The sequence below is a fragment of the Leuresthes tenuis genome, unplaced genomic scaffold, assembly GCF_036924035.1.
Source record: "Leuresthes tenuis unplaced genomic scaffold, fLeuTen1.0.hap1 SCAF_61, whole genome shotgun sequence".
Taxonomy (NCBI): Eukaryota; Metazoa; Chordata; class Actinopteri; order Atheriniformes; family Atherinopsidae; genus Leuresthes; species Leuresthes tenuis.
Genome location: NW_027325415.1, coordinates 356,040 through 364,229, shown reverse-complemented (window position 1 = coordinate 364,229; position 8,190 = coordinate 356,040). Strand labels below are relative to the sequence as shown.

At 43.6% G+C, this 8,190-nt stretch overlaps 1 non-coding gene and 1 pseudogene across 1 annotated transcript; both read right to left on the bottom strand.

Moving 5' to 3' along the window:
• Positions 1 to 411: 411 nt before the first annotated feature.
• On the bottom strand, positions 412 to 590 carry LOC140285842 (U2 spliceosomal RNA; annotated as a pseudogene).
• Positions 591 to 898: 308 nt separating this feature from the next.
• LOC140285854 (U5 spliceosomal RNA) lies at positions 899 to 1,012 on the bottom strand. The gene has a single exon (XR_011910798.1). It is a non-coding gene; the product is annotated as a U5 spliceosomal RNA (small nuclear RNA).
• Between the last annotated feature and the right edge of the window lie 7,178 nt (positions 1,013 to 8,190).

The window sequence follows — 8,190 nt, the reverse complement described above, 5'->3', positions numbered from 1 at the left end:
TCTTTCAGGTGTTGCAGCCATCGAAAAGGGCCCGATTGTTCCTACTTGGTGAGCTTTGCTTGGTTGAGACGCTTGCCCCCCCCCCCCCCCCCCCCCCCCCCCCCCGCTCCTCGGCTGACCAAGTAGAAACAATCTATTCGATGGCTGCCTTGTCTTTTACTCTGTGCAAAAGACAAGTCAGCCACAAACACCACGGGAACACCGTATTGAGGCTTTGTTCTGACCACTCATTCGGTGTCGCGTTTCTTTCAAGCAATTCTCCCGGTTAGCCCGCACTCGGCTCGCTCCCAGAGCCGTGTTAAAGTCCACTTCGCATTCACTCTCTTTTCTCAGCAGATTAAAAGAAAGTTTCATCTTGGGCTCCCTGAAACTTCCATCCTGCACCGCTGTTTGCTTTTTCACAAGAGCAGAGGAGAGCGCACCGTTCCCAGCGGCACTGCAGTACCGGGTCGAGGCTTGGAGTGAACGGAGCAAGCTTCTTTTTCAACTCCTATTCTTAAAAATCCATTTAATATGTAGTCCTCGTATAGAGGACATATTAAACTGATAAGAACAGACACTTGATCTTAGCCAAAAGGCCGAGAAGCGATAACTGTCCACTGTTTCAGGTCCGAGGGCCCTTGCTGGCACAATGCGCACTTGTAGCAGTGTTCTTTTTATGGCCATAGGTGGCCAGAGTGTCACGTTGCACATCCGCCCACCCGCTGCACTGAGCACTCTTCAGCCCTTTTAAATGGTATAACTTTGCACTCCCGCATGCTCCAGCAAGCACCATTCAAGCAACAACTTTGCACTCCAGCTTCGAACATCGGCACAGTCGCAACAAGTAAGGCGACTCTACTCAGAGAAGTCACTCTGCAAAGTAGCAAGATTTCTTTTGCACAGACAGAAAGGGCTTCACCCGCAAAGGTAAAGCCTGCCAATAATAGAAACAACTCATTAGTGCTGCTCTCCACGGAAGTCTTTAGTAAAAGGCGAAAGACTTGTATGTTATGAAGAGAAACCAGAGTACGATTATCCGTCACTGCGGGAGCAGGGCATCAGGCTAGTTGGTATAGCCACCTTCCCCATGGTGAGCTTTGCTTGGTTGAGACGCTTGCCCCCCCCCCCCCCCCCCCCCTTGCTCCTCGGCTGACCAAGTAGGAACATTCGGGCCCTATTCGATGGCTGCCTTGTCTTTTACTCTATGCAAAAGACAAGGCAGCAACAAAAACACCACGAGAATCCCGTATTGAGGCTTTGTTCTGATCGGTCATTCGGTGTCGCGTTTCTTTCAAGCAATTCTCCCCGGTTAGCCCACACTCGGCTCGCTCCCATAGCCGTGTTAAAGTCTACTTCGCATTCACTCTCTTTTCTCTGCAGACTCTTGGGATTTTATCTATAAAATGAATTCCTTCACTCAAACTATGTTAAAACTGCTTTGTCGTTCATATTTACCATGTCCTAGAAAGATTTAAACAAAAAAAAACACGTTGTACTTTGCAGTAAAAGAAAGAGCAAATCTAAAGTTTCAGGAATCCGAGAATAAGCTTACTTTCATGGGTGCTTCACGATTTTGGATTTTGCTATAAAATGAATTCCTTCACTCAAACTAAATTAAAACTGGTAAACCGCTAATCTGTTACATGTAAGGCAGATGTCAAATTCACCGAAATAGGATCTAAGGGTATTCGGCCAATTGAGCTGTAGCAGCTTCGGTAAAAGAGTATAAGTTGAAGAGTTTGTGAATAAAGGTGTGCGCACACATAGTGAGCTGTAGGAAAATAGGCAGGGAGCAATGCCGGCTGGGGTATATGTTCTTGTATGTTGTCTGACTGTTTGATTTGAATGTGTTGTGTAAGTGTCCTGTTGAATGTTTGGGCTTTGACACTTCACTGTGGTTGTTAACTGTGTGGTGTGTCCTGAAATGTTATATGTTTGGGCTGTGTGACATGCTTAATGCTTGTCAGTAGCTACCCACTTATTCATATATATCAACTGACAACATAAGAAGTCTGGACATACTTTGATAGTAGTTGTAGAAGTATCCTTATTGATAATAGATAAACTAATTCATAGTGATAGAACAGTAGATGAACAGGTGCCTGCACGTCTCACGAAAATAAAATGGGTGTATGATTGCTGACGGCAGAGCAATACTGCCAAACTTATGAGTTCTTGTGGCAAACTTGATTCAGTGTCTTGACGTGTATACGCTGTTTCGCTGACTTGATTGTCACAAGAAACAAAGTGTGTTTGATAAGATCCGACCATTTTATTACGGGAGGATCAGTATGTATGGATTCTGATGTGACTGATAAACCCATTCGTATCTTAAGCATAATCTAATACGTGAGACAACGCCCTGGCACACAATAAAAAAAAAAAAGAGAGAGCGGTTTTGTGTCCCCACAGTCCATAATGTAGAAAAGAGAGAAAAAAGCCTTTCTGATTTTGTGTGTGTGCTCATAGTGCAGAGTGTAGAGAAAAGAGAGAAAAGAAAGCCGTTTTGGTGTCACGGGTGTTGTGACTTACACACACACATTTCTGAATTGAGAAAAGAAATTATTTTAGAGGAAGCAGTAGAGTTTAGATCCCACATTTGTTGATAGGCATTAATTTATTTCTTCACTTCTGATGAAGTTTCAACAATAAACAACAAACTTTGTATTATGAGAAAGAACCAGACTCATTCTTCAGGAATCCGAAAATAAGCACGAATTCGGATTCTCCTATAAAACGAATTCATTAACTCAAACCAAGTTAAGACTGCTTTGTCCTTCATATTTATTCATGTCTAATCAAGTTTCAACGATAAACAAAGTTGTACTTTGTAGAATGAGAAAGAACTTCTTCAGCAATAAGCATCTCTCGACATATGACGAAATACAGATTTTGCTATAAAATTAATTTCTTCTATCAGCGTGACTTAAAACTGTTTGTCCTCCTTATTTATCCACTTCAAATCAAGTTTCAACAATTAAAAAAAAATTGTAGTTTGAGAAAGAACAACTTAATCTTCAGCAATTAGTATAAAAAGAGGGTAACAAAAGGTGCAAATGCCAACCATACATCACTAAAAGGTGGAGCGGAAGTATTCAGCTGCAAGTAGGTGTGAATGTTCGACCATAATTTGTAAAAAGTGGGTAAGAAAAGGTTCGAATGCCCGACTAAATATTAACAAAAGCGGGAGGAGAGGTCTTCGGATGAGAGTGGGTGAGAATTTCCTACCATACAAGTATGGTGGAGAGGAAGCTGTGATTGGCCGACAATAGTAAAAAGCAGGTGAGAAAAGGTGCGAATGTCAAAACATACATGATCAAAACAGGGAGCGGAGGTGTTTGGCTGCGACAAGGTGTGAATGTCCACCCATAATTAATGAAAAACGGGCAACAAGTAGGTTCGAATGCCCAACCATACATCATCAAAAGCAGGAGTGGATGTGTTCGGCTTCAAGAAGGTATGAATGTCCATCAATAATTGCTATAAAACATGAAAGAAAATTTTCGAATATCAAACCGCACATAATCATAAGCGGGAGAGGAGGTCTTCCGCTGCAAGAAGGTGAGAATATCCACCCATAATTACTGAAAAATGGGTAAGAAAAGGTGCGAATGCCCAACCATACATCATCAAAAGCAGGAGTGGATGTGTTCGGCTACAAGAAGGTTTGAATGTCCGACCATAGTTTGTAAAAAGCGGGTAAGAACAGGTTTGTATGCCCGACTGTACACAATCAAAAGAGGGAGCGGAGTTGTTCAGCTACAAGAAGGTGTGAAAGTCCGACCATGGTTTGTAAAAAGCGGGTAAGAACAGGTTCGTATGCCCGAATATACACCATCAAATGCGGGAGCGGAGGTGTTCGGCTGTGAGTAGGTGTGATTCTCCAACCATAATTGCTGAAAAATGTGTTAGAAAAGGTAAGAATGCCGGTCCATACATCATCAAAAGCGGGAGAGGTGGTGTTCGGCTGCAAGTAGGTGTGAATGTCCAGCCATAATTACTCACAAAAAGGTAAGAAAAGGTAGTATTGCCAGACCATACATGATCAAAACAGGGAGCGGAGATGGTTAAGCTGCAAGAACGTGTTAATGTCCGACTAAAGTTTGTAAAAAGCGGGTAAGAAAAGGTGCGAATGCCCGACAATGTATGATCAAAAGAGGGAGCGGAGGTTTTCGGCTGAAAGAAGGTCTGAATGTCCAACCATAATTTGTAAAAACCGGGGAAGAAAAGGCTCGAAAGCCCGACTATACACCATCAAAAGCTGGAGCGGAGGTGTTCAGCTGCAAGAAGGTCTGAATGTCCATCAATAATTGCTAGAAAACATGAAAGAGAATTTTCGAATATCAAACCGCACATGATAATAAGCGGGAGAGGAGGTGTTCAGCTGCAAGGTGTGAATGTCCACCCATAATTACTGAAAAATGGGTAAGAAAAGGTGCGAATTCCCAACCATACATCATCAAATGCACGAGTGGATGTGTTCGGCTACAAGAAGGTTTGAATATCCGACCATAGTTTGTAAAAAGCGGGTAAGAAAAGGTTCGAATGCCCAAACATACACCATCAAAAGAGGGAGCGGAGGTGTTCCGCTGTAAGAAGGTGTGAATGTCCGACCATAGTTGGTAAAAAGCGAGTAAGAAAAGGTTAAAATACCCGACTGTACACAATCAATAGCGGGAGCGGAGTTGTTCGGCTACTAAAAGGTGTGAAAGTCCGACCCTGGTTTTAAAAAGCGGGTAAGAAAAGGTTCGAATGCCCGAACATACACCATCAAAAGAGGTAGCGGAGGTGTTCCGCTGTAAGACGGTGTGAATGTCCGATCATAGTTGGTAAAAAGCGGGTAAGAAAAGGTTAAAATACCCGACTGTACACAATCAAAAGAGGGAGCGGAATTGTTCAGCTAAGAGAAGGTGTGAAAGTCCGACCATGGTTTGTAAAAAGCGGGTAAGAAAAGGTTCGTATGCCCGAATATACACTATCAAAACCGGAAGCGTAGGTGTTCGGCTGCAAGAAGGTGTGAACGTCCGACCAAAGTTTGTGAAAAAGCAGTTAAGAAAAGGTTCGAATATCTAACCAAACATAATCAAAAGCGGGAGCAGAGCTGTTCGACTGCAAGTAGGTGTGAATGTCAGAGAATAATTTGCAAAAAGCTGATGAGAAAGGGTGAGAAATCCCGACTATACACCATCAAATGCGGTAGCGGAGTTGTTCTGCTGTGAGTAGGTGTGATTCTCCAACCATAATTGCTGAAAAATGTGTTAGAAAAGGTAAGAATGCCGGTCCATACATCATCAAAAGCGAGAGAGGTTGTGTTCGGCTGCAAGTAGGTGTGAATGTCCAGCCATAATTACTCACAAACGGGTAAGAAAAGGTAGTATTGCCAGACCATATATGATCAAAACAGGGAGCGGAGGTGGTTCAGCTGCAAGAAGGTTTGAATGTCCGACTAAAGTTCAAATATATTAACAAAAGCGGGAGGAGAGGTCTTCGGATGAGAGTGGTTGAAAATTTCCGACCATAATCTATAAAATGCGGTGAAAAAAAGGTGTGATAGAACACTAAAAGGTGGAGCGGAAGTGTTCGGCTGCAAGAAGGTGTGAATGTCCGACTATATTTGGTGAAAAGCCGGTGAAGCAAGGTCTGAATGCCCAACCTTACATCATCAAAAGCGAGATCAGAGGTGTTTGGCTGCAAGAAGGCCATAGTTTGCCAAAAGCGGGTAAGGTGCGAATGTCCGACTAAATATCAACAAAATTTGGGGTGGAGGTCTTCGGATGCAAGTGGGTGTGAATATCCCAACATACAACTATGGTGGAGAGGAAGCTGTGAATAGCCGACCATAGTTTGGAAAAAGCGGGTAAGAAAAGGTTTGAATGCCCAAACATACACCATCAAAAGAGGGAGCGTAGGTGTTCTGCTGTACGAAGGTGTGAATGTCCGACCATACTTGGTAAAAAGCGGGTAAGAAAAGGTTAAAATACCCGACTGTACACAATCAATAGCGGGAGCGGATGTGTTCGGCTACAAGAAGATGTGAAAGTCCGACCATATTTTGTAAAAAGCGGGTAAGAACAGGTTCGTATGCCCGAATATACACCATCAAATGCGGGAGCGGAGGTGTTCGGCTGTGAGTAGGTGTGAAAGTCCGACCATGGTTTGTAAAAAGCGGGTAAGAACAGGTTCGTATGCCCGAATATACACCATCAAATGCGGGAGCGGAGGTGTTCGGCTGTGAGTAGGTGTGAATCTCCAACCATAATTGCTGAAAAATGTGTTAGAAAAGGTAAGAATGCCGGTCCATACATCATCAAAAGCGGGAGAGGTGGTGTTCGGCTGCAAGTAGGTGTGAATGTCCAACCATAATTACTCACAAATGGGTAAGAAAAGGTAGTATTGCCAGACCATACATGATCAAAACAGGGAGCGGAGGTGGTTAAGCTGCAAGAAGGTGTTAATGTCCGACTAAAGTTTGTAAAAAGCGGGTAAGAAAAGGTGCGAATGCCCGACAATGTATGATCAAAAGAGGGAGCGGAGGTTTTCGGCTGAAAGAAGGTCTGAATGTCCAACCATAATTTGTAAAAACCGGGGAAGAAAAGGCTCGAAAGCCCGACTATACACCATCAAAAGCTGGAGCGGAGGTGTTCAGCTGCAAGAAGGTCTGAATGTCCATCAATAATTGCTAGAAAACATGAAAGAGAATTTTCGAATATCAAACCGCACATGATAATAAGCGGGAGAGGAGGTGTTCAGCTGCAAGGTGTGAATGTCCACCCATAATTACTGAAAAATGGGTAAGAAAAGGTGCGAATTCCCAACCATACATCATCAAATGCACGAGTGGATGTGTTCGGCTACAAGAAGGTTTGAATGTCCGACCATAGTTTGTAAAAAGCGGGTAAGAAAAGGTTCGAATGCCCAAACATACACCATCAAAAGAGGGAGCGGAGGTGTTCCGCTGTAAGACGGTGTGAATGTCCGATCATAGTTGGTAAAAAGCGGGTAAGAACAGGTTCGTATGCCCGAATATACACCATCAAATGCGGGAGCGGAGGTGTTCGGCTGTGAGTAGGTGTGAATCTCCAACCATAATTGCTGAAAAATGTGTTAGAAAAGGTAAGAATGCCGGTCCATACATCATCAAAAGCGGGAGAGGTGGTGTTCGGCTGCAAGTAGGTGTGAATGTCCAACCATAATTACTCACAAATGGGTAAGAAAAGGTAGTATTGCCAGACCATACATGATCAAAACAGGGAGCGGAGGTGGTTAAGCTGCAAGAAGGTGTTAATGTCCGACTAAAGTTTGTAAAAAGCGGGTAAGAAAAGGTGCGAATGCCCGACAATGTATGATCAAAAGAGGGAGCGGAGGTTTTCGGCTGAAAGAAGGTCTGAATGTCCAACCATAATTTGTAAAAACCGGGGAAGAAAAGGCTCGAAAGCCCGACTATACACCATCAAAAGCTGGAGCGGAGGTGTTCAGCTGCAAGAAGGTCTGAATGTCCATCAATAATTGCTAGAAAACATGAAAGAGAATTTTCGAATATCAAACCGCACATGATAATAAGCGGGAGAGGAGGTGTTCAGCTGCAAGGTGTGAATGTCCACCCATAATTACTGAAAAATGGGTAAGAAAAGGTGCGAATTCCCAACCATACATCATCAAATGCACGAGTGGATGTGTTCGGCTACAAGAAGGTTTGAATGTCCGACCATAGTTTGTAAAAAGCGGGTAAGAAAAGGTTCGAATGCCCAAACATACACCATCAAAAGAGGGAGCGGAGGTGTTCCGCTGTAAGAAGGTGTGAATGTCCGACCATAGTTGGTAAAAAGCGAGTAAGAAAAGGTTAAAATACCCGACTGTACACAATCAATAGCGGGAGCGGAGTTGTTCGGCTACTAAAAGGTGTGAAAGTCCGACCCTGGTTTTAAAAAGCGGGTAAGAAAAGGTTCGAATGCCCGAACATACACCATCAAAAGAGGTAGCGGAGGTGTTACGCTGTAAGACGGTGTGAATGTCCGATCATAGTTGGTAAAAAGCGGGTAAGAAAAGGTTAAAATACCCGACTGTACACAATCAAAAGAGGGAGCGGAGTTGTTCAGCTAAGAGAAGGTGTGAAAGTCCGACCATGGTTTGTAAAAAGCGGGTAAGAAAAGGTTCGTATGCCCGAATATACACTATCAAAACCGGAAGCGTAGGTGTTCGGCTGCAAGA